The sequence below is a fragment of the Schistocerca cancellata genome, unplaced genomic scaffold (assembly GCF_023864275.1).
Source record: "Schistocerca cancellata isolate TAMUIC-IGC-003103 unplaced genomic scaffold, iqSchCanc2.1 HiC_scaffold_426, whole genome shotgun sequence".
Lineage (NCBI taxonomy): Eukaryota > Metazoa > Arthropoda > Insecta > Orthoptera > Acrididae > Schistocerca > Schistocerca cancellata.
In genome coordinates, this window is record NW_026046443.1 from 8,236,740 (window position 1) to 8,259,416 (window position 22,677).

The following is a 22,677-nucleotide window of genomic DNA, read 5'->3' on the forward strand; positions in this document are numbered from 1 at the left end:
TTTTTAGATTTGGTGATTTGTTGGTAGGAAGTTTCGGTAATTAATGTAGCTAATTGACTTATTTCAAACATATAGGTATTGTTTAAGTAGTTCTTTTCAGTTTCAATGCCGTCTATTGTAAATCCCATTTCAAGAATTATTGCTTACTAAGTGTATATCTGCTGTGAGATAGTTTTTACCTCTCTTCAATCGGTTCTTCCAGGGAAAAATAGAACTTTTACAAGTGTCCACGAAATTTTAAAAAAGTGTCAGATATTCGTCCACAATAATCACGAAAGGAATGTGAATCTGGAACTAGATGAAATCTACTTGAAGAGCATTTTCAATCTGACAGTGGAAGAAACGTCTAACATTCGATCATGTAACTGAGTAGAAAGTCATTTGCTGATAGAATCTGTTGTGACTTACGTCATCCTGGTCAAGTTACTGACAAAGGATGGAAACGTCCGTTATCTCATCATATTGGATGAGACCTCCGTTGTTCGGCGGTAAATCATGTTCCACTTGCAACATAGCAAATAGAGAGCATGAGTCATTACATTAATAATGCCCGTAGGAGTTTAACTTACATTTACGATTGTGCTTAAGTGGTCTCAGTGCATACTGGAAGATACACTGCTGGTCGGTAAAATTACAATTTCAGAAAAGACAGCAAATAACGAAATTTTACTTCTTCTGTGTATATAGTATAATAGTACGAATGGATGATTAAATTTGTAGATTACAAGGGTCATTTCAGAAGTTCTGCACACTGACCTTCGTATAATCTCCAATCTTGTTTACGAGACCTTTCCAACGTATTGGAAACTTTTCTATTCCGCATAAGACACCTTTCTTGTTGTCTGATTACTTGGATCACCTCACTAGAAGCTTCTTCAGTTTCTCAAAGATGTTTTCCTTAAATTTGGAAAACAAATCAGAGTCTTGTGAGCTTATATCAGGATTTTATGGTGGGTGGCGAGGTATTTCCCATCCATAGTTGAGCATTTCTCGCACTGGGAGGGAAATGTGCGGTCTTCCACTGTCTTGCAAAATGAGGACACCAGTTACAAGCGTGTCAGCCGTGTTTGACGAATTTTCAGGAGCAAAACATTTCGCAGAAACAGCTTGTAGTAAGCGCCTTTTACAGAGGTCCACTGGGGCACTCTATTTGTAGCTATAACTCTATTCGTGTCATACGCAAAGATGAACCACAGCTTTGATTGTTGACGGCGCAGTTTTTGCGGGCGAAGAGAGTCGTAATTTTCTCGCTGTGATGACTGAGACTACAGTTCTGGCAGAGAATATCGTATCCAGGTTTCATCAAGTGCAACAATCATTTCCCGAAACTGTAGTCCTTTTGTTCGATAACGTCGAAGCAAATCTTCTGCGATAAATTTACGAGCTGCTTTCTGCTCTTCACATCACGCGGAACCAATCTGGTTGCTTGGTTGGTTTTGGGGAAGGAGACCAGACAGCGAGGTCATCGGTCTCATCGGATTAGGGAAAGACAGGGAAGGAAGTCGGCCGTGCCCTTTGAATGGAACCATCCCGGCATTTGCCTGGGGGGATTTAGGGAAATCACGGAAAACCTAAATCAGGATGGTCGGACGCGGAATTGAACCGTCATCCTCCCGAATGCGAGTCCAGTGTCTAACCGGAACCAACCTGGCAGCACATTTTCTCATCTTAAACTTTTCAGTTATGATACTGTAAACTGAAGTTTAAGATAGATTAAGGGAAGTCAAACCTACGTTTCTAGCATTTTTAGACTTAGAGAAAGTCAAATTCTGAAAGTGTCAGGGATCAAATACAGAGGGGAAAGGATATTTACAATTTGTACAGAAACCAGATGGCAATTATAAGAGTCGAGGCCCATGAAAGGGAAGCAGTGGTTGGGAAGGGAGTGACACAAAGTTGTAGTCTATCCCTGATGTTGTTCAATCTGTGTATTGAGCAAGCAGGAAACAAAAGAAAAAATCGGAGTAGGAATTAAAATACATTGAGAAGAAATAAAAACTTTGAGGTTCGCCGATGACATTGTAATTCTGCCAGTGACAGCAAAGGACATGGAAGAGCAGTTGAACGGAATGGACAGTGTCTTGAAAGGAGGATATAAGATGAACATCAACAAAAGCAAAACGAGGATAATGGAATGTAGTCGAATGATATCAGGTGATGCTGAGGGAATTAGGTTAGGAAATGAGACACGTAAAGTAGTAAATGAATTTTGCTATTTGGGGAGCAAAATAACTGATGATGGTCGAAGTAGAGCGGATATAAAATGTAGACTGACAATGCCAAGGAAAACGTTTCTGAAGAAAAGAAATTTGTTAACATCGAGTATTGATTTGTCAGGAAGTCGTTTCTGAATGTATTTGTATGGAGTGTAGCCATGTATGGAAGTGAAACATGGATGATAAATAGTTTAGACAAGAAGAGAATAGAAGCTTTCGAAATGTGGTGCTACAGAAGAATGCTGAAGATTAGATGGGAAGACCGCAAAATATAGAGGAGGTATTGAATAGAATTGGGGAGAAGAGATTTTTGGCCCAAGTTGACTAGGAGAAGGGATCGGTTGGTTAGACATGTTCTGAGGCATCAAGGGATCAGCAATTTAGTATTGGAGGGCAGCGTGGAGGGAGACAAAGAGATGAATACACTAAGTAGATTCAGAAGTATGTAGGTTACAGTAGGTACTGGGAGATGAAGAAGCTTGCACAGGATAGAGTAGCATGGAAAGGTGCATCAAACAGTCTCTCGACTGAAGGCCACAACAACAAACTGAAGTGACAGACATCCACGCCCCATATGGAGTTGCCGCTCATATTTTTCGTCGATTCTCTCGCAAAACCTCAGTGACAATAACATAAGAGATGTAGACTGTTGCAGTTGACGGCCTCCCATTTCTCGCGTTGTCCTCAAGACTTACCCTTTCTTCACGCAAACGAGCAGATCATCTTTATACTGTGCTATGATCCACTACTCTATTTCCACATATCACTCTCAAGGTGTTGTAAATTTTCGTTGAGTTGTTTCCACCTAATGTCCCGATTTTGTTGGATGAACGCTGATCGCTACATGTAATCCGACCGAACTCGATTTCAGCTTCCATTTTAAAACTGAATTACGGCGCAGTCAAGCGGCCCATCAAACAGACATGCGACCGTCACGCCTGAAATGTCGCTCAGCTTGATCACGCCACCGCAACGGTCCCGCATGAGCAGTGTGCAGGACGTCTGAAATGATCCTCGTATTTGTGAGTATACACAGGGAAAAAATTGAGCACACGAACTGTCACTTCAGGCAGTAAGAACGTTTCCGAACTGGCTGATGACTGAGTGGAACTGAATTTGGGTGATGGTATGGGGATACCTTATTCAATGCTGCTTCATATATATATACACTCCTGGAAATGGAAAAAAGAACACATTGACACCGGTGTGTCAGACCCACCATACTTGCTCCGGACACTGCGAGAGGGCTGTACAAGCAATGATCACACGCACGGCACAGCGGACACACCAGGAACCGCGGTGTTGGCCGTCGAATGGCGCTAGCTGCGCAGCATTTGTGCACCGCCGCCGTCAGTGTCAGCCAGTTTGCCGTGGCATACGGAGCTCCATCGCAGTCTTTAACACTGGTAGCATGCCGCGACAGCGTGGACGTGAACCGTGTGTGCAGTTGACGGACTTTGAGCGAGGGCGTATAGTGGGCATGCGGGAGGCCGGGTAAACGTACCGCCGAATTGCTCAACACGTGGGGCGTGAGGTCTCCACAGTACATCGATGTTGTCGCCAGTGGTCGGCGGAAGGTGCACGTGCCCGTCGACCTGGGACCGGACCGCAGCGACGCACGGATGCACGCCGAGACCGTAGGATCCTACGCAGTGCCGTAGGGGACCGCACCGCCACTTCCCAGCAAATTAGGGACACTGTTGCTCCTGGGGTATCGGCGAGGACCATTCGCAACCGTCTCCATGAAGCTGGGCTACGGTCCCGCACACCGTTAGGCCGTCTTCCGCTCACGCCCCAACATCGTGCAGCCCGCCTTCAGTGGTGTCGCGACAGGCGTGAATGGAGGGACGAATGGAGACGTGTCGTGTTCAGCGATGAGAGTCGCTTCTGCCTTGGTGCCAATGATGGTCGTATGCGTGTTTGGCGCCGTGCAGGTGAGCGCCACAATCAGGACTGCATACGACCGAAGCACACAGGGGCAACACTCGGCATCATGGTGTGGGGAGCGATCTCCTACACTGGCTGTACACCACTGGTGATCGTCGAGGGGACACTGAATAGTGCACAGTACATCCAAACCGTCATCGAACCCATCGTTCTATCATTCCTAGACCGGCAAGGGAACTTGCTGTTCCAACAGGACAATGCACGTCCGCATGTATCCCGTGCCACCCAACGTGCTCTAGAAGGTGTAAGTCAACTACGCTGGCCAGCAAGATCTCCGGATCTGTCCCCCATTGAGCATGTTTGGGACTGGATGAAGCGTCGTCTCACGCGGTCTGCACGTCCAGCACGAACACTGGTCCAACTGAGGCGCCAGGTGGAAATGGCATGGCAAGCCGTTCCACAGGACTACATCCAGCATCTCTACGATCGTCTCCATGGGAGAATAGCAGCCTGCATTGCTGCGAAAGGTGGATATACACTGTACTAGTGCCGACATTGTGCATGCTCTGTTGCCTGTGTCTATGTGCCTGTGGTTCTGTCAGTGTGATCATGTGATGTATCTGACCCCAGGAATGTGTCAATAAAGTTTCCCCTTCCTGGGACAATGAATTCACGGTGTTCTTATTTCAATTTCCAGGAGTGTGTGTATATATATATATATATATATATATATATATATATATATATATATATATATGAGAGAGCTCAACAGCCTCACTGCATGGCGAGTAGTGGGGCGCAGAACTTTCGGGAATCTACGGCCAAATGTTTTCACTGGGTGAAAGATACGCAGAACCTGCTGATCAAGACAACAGTGAAACATTCCTAGCATCGAAGAAGCTGACAGTACAACTTTCCGTCTTACATCGTTCGGTCGTGTGTTATCTTCCTGAACAGTGACGTGATGAAGACCTCTTAGAAGAGGCAGAGTCACCGGCCTTAACACATCACAGACGTAATGTCTGCTGTCAAGTTACCAGCTTTGAGATGTAAAAGGGAATCGTCCACCCAGTGGCACACCATATCATTACATCATGTGCTGATGCCATCTGGCGATGACGAACGCAATGTAGCAATGTTCGTCTGATTTGACAACTTGGTGTTATGGTTGGACGCACATATTTCTGCCGGCGCGTCGAGGGAAGCTACATGTACGTACAAGACTACTCTACAATACACCAATTTCAGACTATTTCTTGACCATTCTGCTTTCTAATAGAATGTTGGGAAAGTAAACAGCTAAATCTCGCCCAGCGAGCTATGATTTCCCTTATTTCATTATGGCGGTGATTTCTCCCTAAGCTGATAGGACAAAATATTTTCGCTTCCGGAAGAGGAACTTAATGACTGAAATCCCGTGGAAAGCACTCGCTCTCGCAAGGAATGACTGGGTTGCAATGACTACCAGCCCATCCGTGAAACTCTGAATCCTATTTCGCGATAATATTAAACGACCGGCATTCATGGAACTTTTATGATGTCCTCCGCCACTTCTATTTAATGAGGAACGTGTGCCGCTCACTAATACTCCAGAAGAGAACGGATAAGCGTAATGAAGGCAGTCTCTTTTCTATAATTTTCCAGTTACTGTTCCACTAATAAAACAGCAATCTTTGGTTTGCATTCCCCACTACATTTTCTACATGATGGTTTCAATTTAAGTTATTCGAGATTATAATCGCTAGGTATTTAGATGAGTCAAAAGCCTTTGAATTTTATGTAATTTATCGAGTAATAGTAATATCATGAATTTCTTTGGTGCTTACGTGGACGTATCAATTTTTGTTGTTTGGGGTAATGGAGACTTTACTAGAATGAGATTTTCACTATGCAGCGGAGTGTGCGCTGATATGAAACTTCCTGGCAGATTAAAACTGTGTGCCCGACCGAGACTCGAACTCGGGACCTTTGCCTTTCGCGGGCAAGTGCTCTACCATCTGAGCTACCGGAGCACGACTCACGCCCGGTACTCACAGCTTTACTTCTGCCAGTATCTTTACTAGATGGAAAACACCAGCATCTTCTGCAAGCAATCTAAGAGGACTACTCAGATAGTCTAATAAACCGTTTATATAGATTAAAAATAGTAGGCGGCCTAAAACACATAATATGGGATCGCCAGGTACCAATCTGTTTCACTCGATGAGTTCCCATCAATTACTACGAACGGTGACATTTCTGATAGGCAGTCACAAATACAGTCGCAGGACTACAACACTCCTCCATAGGCATGCAATTTGACTACAAGTCACTTGGAGGAACGGTATCATAAGCCTTCCGAAAGTCAATAAATATGGAATGAGCTTGAGATCTTTCAGCTTTTCTCGGCGTGATTGGTTAATGGTGTGCTTCATGGAGGGAAGCGGGAAGGGTTTGCCGCATTATTGTTGCCATTTTATGTAACGTACTTCGTTGACGTACCTAGTCGTCTTTCTCAGGTGCTGTGTATTTTGCTGTTATGTGTACACGCAGCCTGAATTTCATCCGGACTGTGAACTTTTGTTCGTCTCGGGCCGCTATTTGTATCGGAGTTCGAGTCTCGACGCCAATTATGCACTCAGATGTTCTTTTGTTTTTTTAGGGTTTTCACTGATATTTCGCAACGTCTTTCAGCATTTTTCCTGCTCTGGTTGATGAGATGGCAGGCGAGCTTTCAATAAATTGAGTGCAGGACCCCCAAGCACTATTTCAGCTGAAAGCTACATCCCTGTTTATTACGTTTTCTGACACCTTTATTTCGACTGACTCCTTAACTATGCTGCCCCATCAAGCTGCCGTTTGCAACACGACATAGAATTAAATTTCATGCTTACATACGAGGCAGTGCTCTGCGACAGCTGATTTGCTTTGTTGTTCGTCGCTGACGTTCCTTGCGTCTCATCTTGAGTGTTCTGATGGACTGTCTAACTTAAGACACTAACACTGCAAAGAATTCTTTTTATTGTAGCTGAAGGAAAAGAAATACACTGGATGCCGTGTTTCCGTATTATATATATATATATATACACTCCTGGAAATTGAAATAAGAACACCGTGAATACATCACATGATCACACTGACAGAACCACAGGCACATAGACACAGGCCACAGAGCATGCACAATGTCGGCACTAGTACAGTGTATATCCACCTTTCGCAGCAATGCAGGCTGCTATTCTCCCATGGAGACGATCGTAGAGATGCTGGATGTAGTCCTGTGGAACGGCTTGCCATGCCATTTCCACCTGGCGTCTCAGTTTGACCAGCGTTCGTGCTGGTCGTGCAGACCGCGTGAGACGACGCTTCATCCAGTCCCAAACATGCTCAATGGGGGACAGATCCGGAGAGCTTGCTGGCCAGGGTAGTTGACTTACACCTTCTAGAGCACGTTGGGTGGCACGGGATACATGCGGACGTGCATTGTCCTGTTGGAACAGCAAGTTCCCTTGCTGGTCTAGGAATGGTAGAACGATGGGTTCGATGACGGTTTGGATGTACCGTGCACTATTCAGTGTCCCCTCGACGATCACCAGTGGTGTACGGCCAGTGTAGGAGATCGCTCCCCACACCATGATGCCGGGTGTTGGCCCTGTGTGCCTCGGTCGTATGCAGTCCTGATTGTGGCGCTCACCTGCACGGCGCCAAACACGCCTACGACCATCATTGGCACCAAGGCAGAAGCGACTCTCATCGCTGAAGACGACACGTCTCCATTCGTCCCTCCATTCACGCCTGTCGCGACACCACTGGAGGCAGGCTGCACGATGTTGGGGCGTGAGCGGAAGACGGCCTAACGGTGTGCGGGACCGTAGCCCAGCTTCATGGAGACGGTTGCGAATGGTCCTCGCCGATACCCCAGGAGCAACAGTGTCCCTAATTTGCTGGGAAGTGGCGGTGCGGTCCCCTACGGCACTGCGTAGGATCCTACGGTCTTGGCGTGCATCCGTGCGTCGCTGCGGTCCGGTCCCAGGTCGACGGGCACGTGCACCTTCCGCCGACCACTGGCGACAACATCGATGTACTGTGGAGACCTCACGCCCCACGTGTTGAGCAATTCGGCGGTACGTCCACCCGGCCTCCCGCATGCCCACTATACGCCCTCGCTCAAAGTCCGTGAACTGCACATACGGTTCACGTCCACGCTGTCGCGGCATGCTATCAGTGTTAAAGACTGCGATGGAGCTCCGTATGCCACGGCAAACTGGCTGACACTGACGGCGGCGGTGCACAAATGCTGTGCAGCTAGCGCCATTCGACGGCCAACACCGCGGTTCCTGGTGTGTCCGCTGTGCCGTGCGTGTGATCATTGCTTGTACAGCCCTCTCGCAGTGTCCGGAGCAAGTATGGTGGGTCTGACACACCGGTGTCAATGTGTTCTTTTTTCCATTTCCAGGAGTGTATATACCGGTAATGCCGGGCATCGGGGCTGTATAAGGCAGGTAAGCGCTTTTTAGGCTTCTCTTTCTCGGTGTCAGTCTGAACCTCTTTCTCTCGAGTCCTTGACTTTTGCTAAATCGCCCATTTAATTTCGTGATCTTAATATCGTTTCTTCGGAACACTATTTTTAGGTTTTGTAAATCCTTGGCAAGGCTATTGTTCTCTGAAAACTTTAGAGACTTATGGACTAGAGTGTTCACCAGCGACTTTTTCTGTCGCGGATGGTGATGGTTCAAGGCCCAGAGACAGATGTCAGTGTCTGTATACACTGATGAGCCAAAACTTTATGATCACCTGCTTGATGGCTTGTTTATCCGTCTTCGGAACGAAATACATCACTGTTTCTGTGTATCAGGGATCCGGAAGTTCGTTGGTAGGTTTGTGGAGGTATATGGCGTTAGTTGTCTAATCACAGTTCACCTAATTCTTGTAAATAATGGACCGCTGATCTGGGCAAACGGTGATGGCGGCAGATAGCGACCCAGTGGGTCCCACAAGATTTACATCAGGCGAATTTGGTCACTGAGTCACCAACGTAAGTTCACTGTAATGCTCCTTAAACCACGGAAGCATGTTTCCGGCTCGAAGAGAAGGACAGTTACTATCTACTGCTGAACGATGATACAGTCGTCGGGGAAGACATCAAGCATGAAGGGATGCAGGGGTTTGCAGCTGTAAGCGTGTCTACAATTACTACCACACGGCCCACGCAGGCGCAGAAGAATGTCTTCCATAACATAATGGTCCTCACGCCACATGCGCCCATGGTGTGCTGCACGTTTGGAGCCACCGTTCACCTCGTCTTTGTGGAGACGACCGTCGACCTAGTGTAGCAAAAATGTGATTCACTCGGAGAGCCGACACGTTTCCATTGACCGATAGTCGAATCCCGATGTTCCCGTGCCACTGCAATGGTAATTGACGATGTCGTTGGGTCAACATGTAAGCACGTAGTGGTGGTCTGCTGCGGAGCTCCATGTTCAACAATGGATGATAAACAGTGTTCTGCGCAACACTTCTGGGTGCGCCAGCATTGTGTTCTTGCGGCAGGGATGCCACACATCACCATCTATCCTACTTTACAGAGCGGACAAGCCTCCGAATGCCATGTTCTGTGGAGAGCAGTGGTCGTCCAACCATTTGGCGCCTGGTAGTACTTCCACTGTCCTTGTAGATCTTTCTGTAGATACTCACGACAACAGCACTTGAACATTCGTTTTCGAGATACTCGTTCACAGGCTCTGGGTAATACACTCCTGGAAATGGAAAAAAGAACACATTGACACCGGTGTCTCAGACCCACCATACTTGCTCCGGACACTGCGAGAGGGCTGTACAAGCAATGATCACACGCACGGCACAGCGGACACACCAGGAACCGCGGTGTTGGCCGTCGAATGGCGCTAGCTGCGCAGCATTTGTGCACCGCCGCCGTCAGTGTCAGCCAGTTTGCCGTGGCATACGGAGCTCCATCGCAGTCTTTAACACTGGTAGCATGCCGCGACAGCGTGGACGTGAACCGTATGTGCAGTTGACGGACTTTGAGCGAGGGCGTATAGTGGGCATGCGGGAGGCCGGGTGGACGTACCGCCGAATTGCTCAACACGTGGGGCGTGAGGTCTCCACAGTACATCGATGTTGTCGCCAGTGGTCGGCGGAAGGTGCACGTGCCCGTCGACCTGGGACCGGACCGCAGCGACGCACGGATGCACGCCAAGACCGTAGGATCCTACGCAGTGCCGTAGGGGACCGCACCGCCACTTCCCAGCAAATTAGGGACACTGTTGCTCCTGGGGTATCGGCGAGGACCATTCGCAACCGTCTCCATGAAGCTGGGCTACGGTTCCGCACACCGTTAGGCCGTCTTCCGCTCACGCCCCAACATCGTGCAGCCCGCCTCCAGTGGTGTCGCGACAGGCGTGAATGGAGGGACGAATGGAGACGTGTCGTCTTCAGCGGTGAGAGTCGCTTCTGCCTTGGTGCCAATGATGGTCGTAGGCGTGTTTGGCACCGTGCAGGTGAGCGCCACAATCAGGACTGCATACGACCGAGGCACACAGGGCCAACACCCGGCATCATGGTGTGGGGAGCGATCTCCTACACTGGCCGTACACCACTGGTGATCGTCGAGGGGACACTGAATAGTGCACGGTACATCCAAACCGTCATCGAACCCATCGTTCTACCATTCCTAGACCGGCAAGGGAACTTGCTGTTCCAACAGGACAATGCACGTCCGCATGTATCCCGTGCCACCCAACGTGCTCTAGAAGGTGTAAGTCAACTACCCTGGCCAGCAAGATCTCCGGATCTGTCCCCCATTGAGCATGTTTGGGACTGGATGAAGCGTCGTCTCACGCGGTCTGCACGTCCAGCACGAACGCTGGTCCAACTGAGGCGCCAGGTGGAAATGGCATGCCAAGCCGTTCCACAGGACTACATCCAGCATCTCTACGATCGTCTCCATGGGAGAATAGCAGCCTGCATTGCTGCGAAAGGTGGATATACACTGTACTAGTGCTGACATTGTGCATGCTCTGTTGCTTGTGTCTATGTGCCTGTGGTTCTGTCAGTGTGATCATGTGATGTATCTGACCCCAGGAATGTGTCAATAAAGTTTCCCCTTCCTGGGACAATGAATTCACGGTGTTCTTATTTCAATTTCCAGGAGTGTAATAATCTGCCCTTTGTAAAAGTCTCCTACCTCAATGGATTTCACGTTTACAACGCCATATCTGCCCCGCTTACATACTCCCGTTACCGTACTATGTGCCTGCAATGCCACCAGGCAGCATCCAGCGTCGCGGTTGGGGGTGGTGATAGTGTTTCGACGAATCAGTCTGCAGTCTGTGGAATTTCTTACTTGGTTGGGTCAGACTCTCAGAAGAGTTGTGAAGAGGAACATCAGCAACCCATCCAACTGGAACAACCAATCAAGCCAGCTGTCACAGAGCATTGTCACGAGTATAACCATGAAATTAAATTCTATGAGAGCAGTACAGTGGTGCGAACGGAAACTTTCCATTTAAGGAGTCTATCGAAATAAAGATGTCAGAAAACCTAATAAATCGGGACGCAGATTTCAGTTTAAATAACTATTGGGGTCCTGCACTCCATTTAATGAAATCCCGCCGGCCATCACATGCACCAGAGCAGCAAATTGCTTCGAGTGTCACGGAATATCAGTGCAAGCTCCGAAAAAATAAAAGAACTTGAAAGTGAATAGCCAGCGTCGGGAGTCGAACTCGGCTATAAATAGCGCTCAGAGACCAACAAAAGCTGGAAATGGCTCTGAGCACTATGGGACTTAACATATGAGGTTATCAGTCCCCTAGTCTTAGAACTACTTAAACCCAACTAACCTGAGGACACCTGGTTGAAGATGGGAGACAACAAACAGAGGATTACCCACTCTTTGGATAAGTGAAACCACTTCCTTCTTCTCCTAAAACCAAGGCCAAGAACATCCTAAAAGTTTTGCCAGGTCCAAAAGCAAGTTCTGAAATTACGGAAAAAGAAATTGATGCATTATACCTATTTATTACTGATGGGATGATTATTTTTCCTTAGGTTAAAAATGAAAAAGTAATTGCGGTGCAAAAGCCGCAACGGCCCACTCATGGAAATATGAACGCAGCGCCCACCGAAGGGTTAAGTCAGAACGTACCTAAAAAGTTCAGTGAGAGGATCGTTGCAAGAAACTCCACTAGGGAGGCAGACAACGTCTAAACTGACTTGGTACCCTGGAGTGTGAGTTGCGAATGTGGTGTTCACACTTTCCCACAAACTCGTTGAGAATGCGTTCCAGGTACTTTTCCATCTAGTACGTGGGTGCATCAATATTACTATGGGTGCAAGAGCAAATCTCTCGTGTCTGTGTGTGTGTGTGGTTTGAGGTTTTCGGGCGCTAAACAGCGTGGTCATCAGCGTCCAAACGCATAGAAACAGGAACACATGCAGTGAAGGGACGAAGACGGACAGCGAACAAGGAGAACGGCTGAAAGACACAGACCTGACGCAGTTCCAAATCCTCACATACAAAGGCAAAACAAGAGGAGAAGAAGCGCACTAAAAATGGAAAAGAAACACAAGGGAAAGGGAACAGAAATCGAAGTGAAACAAGTAGATAATCTTGACTGGCGGACCTCTTACCTAAAACCTGGGTGAGCCAGTCACCCAGCAGCACAGTAAAATCCTCTCTCTAAAATCCGAAGCAACAAATTGGACAAGACACAAGACCTTAACGACAATCGTTGCGTCGTCTTGCAAAATAGAGGGCAAATCCGGTGGCAAGGAAACCACCGCCCTCTGCGCAGAGAATAAAAGACAGTCAAGTAAAATGTGGCGGAAAGTAATCTGGACGCCGGAGTAAAAAACCATACGTTAAGGGACTGTGTCCAATGCAGAGGCCAGTGAGGAGAACCTCATCCCGCCTGCAGGACTGGTAGGACGTACGCCATGGCCGCGTGGTGGCCTTGACCAGAGGCAGCTTATTTTCACCGACTGCCAGCCACTCCTCTTCCCATTGACGCATAACACGAAAACGCAAAATGGAGGTAACAGCATGGAGGGGGACGGCACATTCAACAACGTGAGGGAGGAAACATGCATCTTTGGCAGCCACATCCGCCAGTCGCCACTATTAACTGTGATACAGATTTTTGCCGCTACCGCACTGCCATCGAGAGGGGTCACTTCCGGTCTCGAAATTCTGAACCCTACAACTGCCCCTTCACAATGTGGGAATTGGATTCGGCGCTGTCTGTGGCTCATGATACTGTGCCCGGTCATGATGAAATCCAGTACAGTATGCGGCAGCACTTGTTGCTGCCATCCAAGGAAGTTCTCCTGAGTTGTTTTAATATGATATGGTCATCCGGCACGTTCCCTGACTCGTGGAGGGAGGCGATTCTGATTCCCCTCCTCAAACCGGGGAAGAACCGAACGCATCCCAGTAGTTATCGGAGTATTGCTTTGACGAGCTGTGTCTGGAAGACGTTGGAACGCATGGTCAACCGTCGCCTGGTTTGGCTGCTCGAGACCAGGCAGCTCCTTAGTCACTCTCAGTGTGGCTTTCGGAGATGTCGTTCATCTATAGACAACTTGACCCTGCTTGAGGCGGACATCCAGCAGGCCTTCCTACGTAAACAGCATTGTCTAGGTGTATTCTTTGACATTAATAAGGCGTATGACACTACTTGGCGCCGCCTTATTCTCAATCAACTCCATCAGTGGGGCTTTCGTGGCCATCTGCCCATCTTCATTCGGTCCTTTCTTTCCCACCGCCTCTTTCGATATCGGGTTGGTAATGTGCTCTCTGATTTGTGCGTGCAGGAGAATGGTGTTCCTCAGGGAAGCGTTTTAAGTGTCACCCTCTTTGCCGTCGCCATTAATAGTATCACGTCCACTATCCGGAGTCCTGCCCAATGCTCCTTGTTTGTGGACGATTTCGCTGTTTTCTGTTCTTCCTCCGGTCTTGTCACTGCTAGTTGGCAGTTGCAGCTTACGATAAAGCGATTAGAGGCATGGACTGCGAAGACGGGTTTTACCTTTTCTGCAGACAAATGTGTGTGTGCGCATTTTAATCGTTCTCGACGTCTTTTTACCTCCCCTGAATTGCGTCTGAGGGACACCATTCTTCCTTTTAGCGACACTGTTAGTTTCCTGGGCCTCACTTTTGATTACAAGTTGTCGTGGTTGCCGCACCTTAAAGACCTCAAGGTGCGGGCCCTGAAGGCGCTGAATATTTTGAAGTGTCTGAGCCATCGGTCCTGGGGAGCAGATCAGGCGCGTCTGCTGCAGTTTCACAGGGCTTTCGTCCGATCGTGTCTTGACTATGGATGCACCGTGTATGGGTCAGCAAGGCCTTTGTATCTGAAGATTCTTAACGCAGTACACCATGAGGGTATCAGGCTGTCCACTTGTGGCTTCCGTACCAGTCCCATCCCCAGCCTGAGTGCTGAGGCAGGGGAACCGCCGCTCGCCATCCGGCGGAATCTCCTCATGGTGCGACGGGTGTGTCAATTCCTTGCCTGTCCTACCTCCCCTGCGTACCCTACTGTTGCCCGACCACCTATGGAACGTCTCTTTTCCAGTCGTCCCAGGGCAACGAGACCATTTGGGATTCGTGCCAAGCATTTGCTTGAGTCCCTTGGCGTGGAGCATGTGGCACCCCAACTCCAGGGTTTTACCCGCCTGCCTCCCTGGTTGCTCCAGAGGCCCAGCGTCCTTTTAGACTTGTCAGAGTACCGGAGGAGCTGCACTCCTGCGTTTGTTTTTACCTCCTTATTTTACGACATTTTAAACCAGCATCCCGACCATGTACCAGTATTTACGGATGGCTCTAAACAGGGGGACTCTGTTGGTTGTGCTGTTGTTTTCCCTGATCGAATCGGATTCCTGCGGCGTTTACCATCTTTGAGGCCGAATTGTTTGCGATCTTGCGGGCATTGGAGCAGATGAGATGTGTTCCCAGTCTTAAGTTTCTCATCTGTTCTGAGTGCCCTTGAGATTACGCAACACTTGTGCCCATCGGATACGGTCGTCCAGATCATCCATGATTCCCTACTCCACCTGCAACGGCAGGGGAAGGAGGTTTCTTTCTGCTGGGTGCCGCGGCACGTGGGTATTAGGGGAAACGAACTGGCGGATGTGGCTGCCTCCCTCACGTTGTTGAATGTGCCGTCCCCCTCCATGCCGTTGTGTACCTTAGAACACCATATAGTATTGCCCGTGTTTTAAGACACTTAATGTTACTGTAATCCAAACGTGACATGAGGACCGCAGCACTGTTGTTGTCGGCTGGCAAAAGTACAGTTTCCTTGTCCTCTCGCAGATATCTCAGTGGTTCTCGTTCTCCTTGAAGTTTTTGGATATTCGTATAGTTGCGTTGGTAAGTACTTTGTGGTTGCACGGTGAATCTCTTCTGCTACTTCTGGTGGGATACAGACTACAACATGTTCCACGGACGCGATATACACTGACATGACAAAAGTCATGGGATAGCAATACACACATATACAGATGGCGGTAGCATTGCTCATACAAAGTACAAAAGAGCAGTACACTGGCGGAGCTGTCATTGGTACTTAGATGATTGATGTGAAAAGATGTCCGACGTGATTATGGCCGCACGTCGGGCATTAACAGACTTTGAACGCGGAATGGTGGAGCTGGACGCATGGGACATTCCATTTCGTAAATCGTTACAGACTACAGTCATCCGAGATCGCCAGTGTCAGGAGAATGCCGAGAATACCAAATTTCAGGCATTGTCTCTCACCACGGACCACTTCACTTAACGGCCGAGAGCAGCGGCGTTTGCTTCGAGTCGCAGATGCTAACAGACACTCAGCACTGCATGAAATAACCGCAGAAATCAATGTGGGACGTGCGACGAACGTATACGTTAGGATACTGCTCGAATTCTGGTGTTAATGGGCTGTACCAGCAGACGACTGACGCGAGTGCCTTTTCTAACAGCACGACATCCACATCTACATACTACGATAGCCACCAAGCGGTGTGTGGCGGAGGGCGCAATTCGCGCCAAAGTCATATTCCCCCCCCCCCTCCTCCCAACTGTTTCACTCGCGGATCGCGCGAGGGAAATAGAACTGTCTGACCGCCTAAGTACGAGCTCAAATTTTCCTCACCTTTGAATGGTGATCATTGCGTGATCTGAAAGTTGGTAGTAATAATATATGCTCTACATCCTCGGCGAAGATCGGATTTTGGAATTTAGTAAGCAGCTCCTTCCGTTTAGCACATCGTCTATCTGCAAGTGTGTCTCACTTCAAACTTTCTAGATCTGTAACGCTGTCGCGATGGCTATATGTACCAGTCACGAATCTTGCCGCTCTTCTTTGGACCTTCTCAATGTCTTGAATCAGACCCAACTAGTAATGGTCCAATACAGACGAAAAATACTCTAAGACTGGACGAACTAACGTATTGCAAGCAATTTCCTTTGTTGAAGGACTACATCGCTTCAGGATTCTACCAATAAACCGCAATCTAGAGTTCGCCTTGCCCGTTACTTGTGTAAACTGATCGTTCCATTTGAGATCATTTCAAATAGTCACTCCCAGATACTTGACGGATGTTACCGCTGCCAAAGACTGGGCATTTATTTTGTACTCGTACATTAATGGGGATTTTCGCCTTGTTATACGCTGTAGGTTACGCTTACTAATATTGAGATATAACTGCCAGTCATTACATAACGCATTTATTTTCTGCAAATCCTCATTGATTTGTTAACAACATTCGTGTGATACTACTTTCCTGTAGACCACAGTCTAATGCCGCTATCAATACCATCAACCAGATCGTTTATGTAAATCGTAAAAAGCAGAGGACCTATTACGCTGCCCTGGGGCACACCTGAAGTTACACTTGTTTCTGTTGAAGTCACCCCATTCAGGACGACATACTCCTCCTTGTCTGTTAGAAAACTTTCTATCCAACCTCGTGTGTCATCGGACAGACTGTAAGCGCCCACTTTTTGTAGCAAGCGCAGTGCGGAACTGAGTCGAACGCCTTTCGAAAGTAGAGAAATATGGCATCAACCTGGGAGCCGGTATCTAGAGCCTGTTGTATATCATGCACAAAGAGGGCCAGCTGTGTCTCGCATGACCGCTGTTTCCTAAAACCGTGCTGGTTTCTGCAGATGAGCTTCTTAGAGTCTAGAAAAGCCATTATGCCTGAACACGAAGTATGTTGCATGCTCTACAACAAATCGATGTCAGTGAAATTGGCCGGTAATTACGTGCTTTCGATTTTCTACCCTTTCTATAGGTTGCTATGACCTGCGCCTTCTTCCAGTTCCGTGGAACTTTCCGCTGTTCCAATGATCTCTGACAGATGATGGATAAGAATGCTGCTATATTTGTAGCACAGTCAACATACACTCCTGGAAATTGAAATAAGAACACCGTGAATTCATTGTCCCAGGAACGGGAAACTTTATTGACACATTCCTGGGGTCAGATACATCACATGATCACACTGACAGAACCACAGGCACATAGACACAGGCAACAGAGCATGCACAATGTCGGCACTAGTACAGTGTATATCCACCTTTCGCAGCAATGCAGGCTGCTATTCTCCCATGGAGACGATCGTAGAGATGCTGGATGTAGTCCTGTGGAACGGCTTGCCATGCCATTTCCACCTGGCGCCTCAGTTGGACCAGCGTTCGTGCTGGACGTGCAGACCGCGTGAGACGACGCTTCATCCAGTCCCAAACATGCTCAATGGGGGACAGATCCGGAGATCTTGCTGGCCAGGGTAGTTGACTTACACCTTCTAGAGCACGTTGGGTGGCACGGGATACATGCGGACGTGCATTGTCCTGTTGGAACAGCAAGTTCCCTTGCCGGTCTAGGAATGGTAGAACGATGGGTTCGATGACGGTTTGGATGTACCGTGCACTATTCAGTGTCCCCTCGACGATCACCAGTGGTGTACGGCCAGTGTAGGAGATCGCTCCCCACACCATGATGCCGGGTGTTGGCCCTGTGTGCCTCGGTCGTATGCAGTCCTGATTGTGGCGCTCACCTGCACGGCGCCAAACACGCATAGGACCATCATTGGCACCAAGGCAGAAGCGACTCTCATCGCTGAAGACGACACGTCCCCATTCGTCCCTCCATTCACGCCTGTCGCGGCACCACTGGAGGCGGGCTGCCCAATGTTGGGGCGTGAGCGGAAGACGACCTAACGGTGTGCGGGACCGTGGCCCAGCTTCATGGAGACGGTTGCGAATGGTCCTCGCCGATACCCCAGGAGCAACAGTGTCCTTAATTTGCTGGGAAATGGCAGTGCGGTCCCCTACGGCACTGCGTAGGATCCTACGGTCTTGGCGTGCATCCGTGCGTCGCTGCGATCCGGTCCCAGGTCGACGGGCACGTGCACCTTCCGCCGACCACTGGCGACAACATCGATGTACTGTGGAGACCTCACGCCCCACGTGTTGAGCAATTCGGCGGTACGTCCACCCGGCCTCCCGCTCAAAGTCCGTCAACTGCACATACGGTTCACGTCCACGCTGTCGCGGCATGCTACCAGTGTTAAAGACTGCGATGGAGCTCCGTATGCCACGGCAAACTGGCTGACACTGACGGCGGTGGTGCACAAATGCTGCGCAGCTAGCGCCATTCGACGGCCAACACCGCGGTTCCTGGTGTGTCCGCTGTGCCGTGCGTGTGATCATTGCTTGTACAGCCCTCTCGCAGTGTCCGGAGCAAGTATGGTGGGTCTGACACACCGGTGTCAATGTGTTCTTTTTTCCATTTCCAGGAGTGTATAATCTTAGGGGGATGCGTCTAAGGATCTTAACTGTTTTACAATCTTTGCGTTTGTTCGATAATTGAAAGGCGGAATGGTGCTGCAGTTCTCTACCGTAAACGATTTTTTGAAAGCTAGGTTTATAATTTCGGCCTTCTGTTTATCACCATCCGTTTCATTACCCATACTGTCTGCGATAGAAGGTATTGAATTGTTTGTAACGTTCATAGATTTTCTGTACAACCCAAATTTTTTGGGCTTATTTTTAGAATCGGCAGATAAAATATTGCTTTCAAATTCGTTAAAAGAATCTCTCATCGACCTTCTGACAGCTGCCTTCATTTCGCATAATTTCTGTTTGTCAGCGGGGCAGTGACTACGTTTAAAACGAGTGGGCAAAATTCTCTGCTTTCTCAGCAACTTCCTAATATGTTTGTTGTACGAAGGTGGATCCTTTCCCTCCCCTACATTTTTGCTAGACACATACTTGTCTAGCACATGGTGGACAATACCTTTAAATTCCAACAAAATGTGCTCAGTAACCTTGTGTTCCGCGGTGAATGCTTGGAGATGACGACGTAGTCTGTAGTGTGTCTGCTGGACTCGTGACTGTATTGTTGCCCACATAAACTGCAAAACTGTGGCCTGGTCACAAGAGTCCCGATTCCATCTGGTCAGAGCTGATAGCAGGGTTCGATTTTTCCGCAGACCCCACGAAGCTATGGAGCCAAGTTGTCAACAAAGCACTAAGCTGGTGATGGCTCCATAATGGTGTGGGCTGTGTTTGACTGCAGTGGTTATGTTCGACTATTTGGAGACCATGTTCTCAAACAAATGTTCGCGATTTGTTTGACGAACCATATGGACAATTAGAGTGAACGATCTGGCTGTCCAGATGGCCAGACAAGAATCTGCTCGAACATTTATGGGATGTAATTGAGAGGTCAGGTCGTGCACAAAATACTGCTCTCGCAACACTTTCGCCGCTATGACCGGCTGTAGAAGTAGCTTGGCTCAGTATATCTGCAGGGAACTTGCAAAGACTTCGAGTCCATGCCATGTTGAATTGCTCCATTACGCCAGGAAAAGGACATCCGACACGATTCTAGGAAGTTCTCATGACTCTTGTCACCTCATTGTAATCTGTTTTCGGTATCATATTTGAATGGCCACTATATTTCACCCTATAGTAAGGAGTTTCATCGTATCATCACCCAGATGTTTACTACAGGTTTTACAGTATGGCTCCCTGCATCTTCTGTTCTTGTGCAAGTGATCTAGTTTTGCTTTAGTAGCCTGCAGAAGTTTTTAGCTGCATTGGCTCTGCTTGTGACCGTGTCGTATTGTCAATCTGCAGAAAGTTTAGCAAACATGTAAAGACGAAGTATTGTCTCTCATACCGGAGCCGGGCTTGCACAGGGCACAATCCTATTTTCTGCTGGTGTGATAATCTGACGTTTGATTTCAGCGAACATATGTACAACTTGCCAATCTCGACATCAGCGGCAAATAGGATTATGCACCTTGCAAGCCTAGCTCTAATAAGAGAGACAACTCGTAACATCCTATGGATGCTAGATGTTACTTCAAAAGCACTTTTTCAGAAGAGTTTAGGCAACGAGTAGACATAACATCGGAACTCATGCCCCCTGAAGTAGGTCACGGGAACAGTTGTGGAAATACGATGCAGAAAATGGAACCAATAGCCTGGCAGTACAATCGGCGCATGCCACCCACTTGAGATGTTGATAGCATCATTACCTTGTGTGAAAAAAGAGCCACTTTTCTCCCTAACGATATGCCGTTATCTGGTTCACCAATCTAATCTACTTCTGCAGCAGCACATTCCAGAAGCTTCAGTTTTGTTGACTATCCATGTTGCTACAGACATTATTCCTTTGCCAGTGTGAATCCTTGTCTTTCTGTATGCAAATCTATTTCCTCATTCAAAGAACGCGTTATGGTAGTACGATCTAGTACTTAAGAGAAAGATATGGGAGTAGTACTTGATATAGTATGGAGCAGGGCACAAGGCTGCTGGAGTGGAATGTAGAATGCTGAGCTAAAACCTGAGGATACAGAAAGAAAAGAAGAGATTTATTTGACAACGGAGCTATATGATAACATTATCATAAGCAGCCAGTGGTATGTTGCTGGTTACAGAATTAATTAGAACAAAATTACAAAAGAGCCACCCACTTAAGCAAACAGTTTTCAAAGGTGTCCAAGATAAACATCATTATGGCCCATACTGTTAATAGAAACAGCGTTACTATTACACATATTATCTTCACAACTACAATAAAAAAATCTGAGCTACTGATGTAATCTGGATGAACGAATTTTAACCCAGGCAAGATGATAGTCCATTATGAATGTCAATACGGTAACACACTATATAGCATGCAAAATTTCAAACTACTGAAATTTAAAATGTCTTAACAGCAAAAGCATATCACAGTTGAGCAACCTGATTAGTAACCACAAAATCTGCAGCTTAAAGAGAAAGCATAACAACAATTGCCGGTAACACAGTTTATAGCAACCAAGATTTCAAGCTATTGAAGTGTAAACTGTCTTAACAGCAAAAGTCTGTATCACAATTGAGCAACCTGGCTGATAACCAAAGAATCTGCAGCTGACAGGGGAAAAAATAACAACAAGTATCAGATTATCATTACATAATGCAGCAGGCTGAATAAAGACAAATTAGCACGAGACCCGACCCCAAACAACAACCAGCAAAGGCTGTACTCTGATAACGGCTTCTGTAATACACAAAAAACCACCATTAACATACAGTTCATTTAAACAAAATTACCAAAACGGCAAAATACAGGATCATCATGATAGAAAACAAATGAAGGTAAGATTCAGTATTGTGTAATAAACTGCAGCTAAGGTTGACGTTAATTCTGCCATTAAGACAGCTTGACTTAACATTTATAAAACGTAATCTGCAGAGCCACTGAGGACTTTGACTTTGACAAGAACGAAGCCTGCACACAGTTTTATCTAGGAGGAATACCGCCCTTTAAACGCACAAGGTTTTCAAAAAACTATAACCGCCCACAGGCAAGAAGTGGCACAGCAAAATCAACCTTAAGTTTAAAGTTAACCTTACGCACGCAGGCGAGGAATTCACTGACAAATCGTGTAAGCAGCAATTCACTCGGATAAGACCGAATTTTGCCGAATATCGGCCACAAGTGACAGTACTCAAGAACTGATAGGAAAATCAACCATGGTGCAAGGCAATTAATTCCACTTGAGATTAACAGGGATGCTGACTCGACACTCAAACGATTTAGAAGAACATTACCTCGAAGAAACAGAGTGGCCACATGGAGCAATCACGGTTTGAAAACAATCCACCGGGCAAACAGCTTACTATTTGGAAATTAATCCAGGTGGCTGCCGTAGATGTACAAGCCAGGCCAAACTCCGGGGGTCTCGCCGCGGTGGAAACGCGACGACGCCATGACACCACTGTGGCACAGCAGTACACACGCACCGACTGACTCCCTGCGTTGTCTCGTACACACTCGCTCCTTCAGCCGTCGGCACACGGACCGTGCATCCGAACGTTGAGCGTTGGCCGTGCCGAGTTTCTGACGTCATAGCGTGGAATAGCACGTTCGGGGTCTTTCCGAACGTGCAGAGCAATATCTGGCATGTCAGGTATTCTGAGCGTGCCTCTGAGCGTTGACCAATGAGATGGCACAACCGCACCTACGTCACACGCACGCTGTCTCCCTTCGGTACACAGGCGCCATAATGGCATTCATTTCAAGCATATACGTAT